Raw genomic sequence first — 2,249 nt, 5'->3', positions numbered from 1 at the left:
CGGCGGGAGGGCCGTGCCGCGCCGCGCCTGGCAGCAGTGCGATGAGCCGTGTCCGTGCTCAGCTACGCGCGCCGTGACCCGAGGGTCGCGGGGGCGCTACGGGCAGCGGTCCCAGCGCCAGCCAAGGGGCCGGGAGGTGCCTGGCTGCCGCGGCCAAACAAGGCCCGGCTCTGAATGGAGGGGCAGGCAGCAGGAGCCTGGCTGCAATGCTCCCGGGGGCTGGCGTGGGCCTCCCGGAACCAGCCAGCCCTCAGCGGCATCCCGGCGGGGCTCCCCTAGGGCAGCCGGGCCCCAGACCTGCCCAGCCTGGCTCACTTGTGAGCCGCCCCGGCCCCAGCACAGCCAGGCCCCTACCCTGTTGGGGGGCAAGCAAAACACTGGCCAGCCCCTGGCGAGACCCCGTTTCCTTGCAGCCGCCATGCCGCGGGGCCTCGCCCGCCTCTCACACGAGGGCACGGAGCAGCTCGGGGGAGGATCAGGCCCAGCAGCTTTCCCTGCTATCGCATTCCCCGTTATGGCTTTTCTTTCTGCTTCCTTCCACGGCCTCAGCTCGATGCCAGCGCCAACCTCACTTCCGCCCCTTTCCTGCCCCAAATAACAAGTGCCACGGCTTCGAGTCGTGATGCCGCCGCCGCCTGCCAGGCTCTGAGCAACGTGCCGCCCTGCGCAAGGAGCAGATGGCCGCGCGGAGGCTCTGCCTGGCGCCACTGGGAAAAGGCACCAGCGCACAAGCAGGGAGGGGAGGTATTTTTAGGCCGTGGGAAGCTTTTCACTCCATATTTAGGCACCTGAATCAGTGGCCCAGTTTGCAAACGCCCCTCGCGGGCGACGTCGGTGGGAGCTGCGGGGAGCTGCCGTGGCTGGGAAGCTGCTGGGAGAGAGGGGGCTCCGGCCCCTTGGGGAGGCAGACGTGGAAATCCCCGAGCTGTATCCAACAAGCCCGATCCCCCATGCCTGCCGGCCCCACAAGCCCCTGGGTAAATCACCTTGCAAGGCCTGAAGTTGTAGCATCCATCAGAGACGAGCGTGGCCGGTGCTTTCAGACCCACATCCCAGCACCAGTTGCCGAGACCTCTCCCTGGAGAGACTCCCCCAGCCCCAAAACAGCTGTGACAATGCAAAGCAGGAGCTCGAGAGGTGGATGGGGGGTGCAGGAGGCTGGTTAGTGGCTTGGCCACCAAAGGCACAGTCCCTGTGCCCGCGTCCCAGGTCCTGGTCCCTGTGTGGCCCTGGGGTGCCCCCCCATGCCACGGCATTGCTATGGCAGCAGTAGCTGCTGCTCCAGCTGGCGGCCCAGCCCCAGCCCCAGCCCCAGCGCGCCTGCCTCCCACGGGGAAAGCAGGTGAGCGGAAACCGTTGCCTCAGCAACCAGGTGGAGGAGACACATGGGCAGCCCCAGCACAGCAGCCCCTGGGGGCAGGGGGCATGCAAGATGGGGGCACCGCGGTAGCGGAGGTGGAAACAAGCCCCCCCGGGACCTGAGAAGGTGCATCCCCATCACGGTAGGGCTCTGGAAAGCAGGGCCAGCCCCAGAGAGCACCGCAGCTCCGGCCTCCAGGCCGCAGGACCCTCGCAGCAAGCCCAGCCGCGCCATGTGCAGGGACAGGTGCCCGCAGCCCCAGGCCCGAGCCGCATGGCAGCATGAGCGTGGCAGGCTCGTGGCAGGGCGGAGCGCAGCCGGCTGCGGTCAAAGTCCCCCAGTCATGCGCCGCCCGCATGGCTGCTCAGGAGCCCTGCATGTGCCCATGCCCCTGTGCCCCGCACGACCGTGCCCAGGGCCTGCTGCACCCCGGTCCCCAGCCCCACACACAGTGCAGCCCCATCCTTCTCCCAGCCCCACTGCTAGCCTGCCAGGCCCCCGTGCAGGGGCTGGTCTGCTGGGGCAGGCACTGTCTCTCATAAGCCCCTGCTGTCAGAGGCCAGCGACCCCAAGAGCCAGGCTAGAGGTGGGGTGGGCACAGCAGGTGAGAAGCCACTGGCCTTCTCATTCCTCGGCCTCTGAGGGCTCTGGGCAGCATCCCAGACACAGCCCCTAACACCAGACAGGTCCCAGCCCTGTGCCAGAGAGCTCCCAGCTGCAGCAGACTGGAAGAGCAGCAGGGGAAACTGAGGCACAAGGAAGTGGTCAACCCAAAATCAGAGCCAGGCTGAGACCCCAGGTGTCCCGAGTCCCACCCCTTCGCACGCACTATGTGGCCTGGCCTGGGGAGCTGGCCTTTTCCCCCAGCAGGAGGGGTTCCCCCCCTGCC

The sequence above is a fragment of the Gavialis gangeticus genome, unplaced genomic scaffold, assembly GCF_001723915.1.
Source record: "Gavialis gangeticus isolate Ggan-Ray unplaced genomic scaffold, GavGan_comp1, whole genome shotgun sequence".
Classification (NCBI taxonomy): Eukaryota; Metazoa; Chordata; order Crocodylia; family Gavialidae; genus Gavialis; species Gavialis gangeticus.
The sequence above is the reverse complement of the archived record's forward strand: the minus strand, read 5'-3'. Positions refer to the sequence as shown.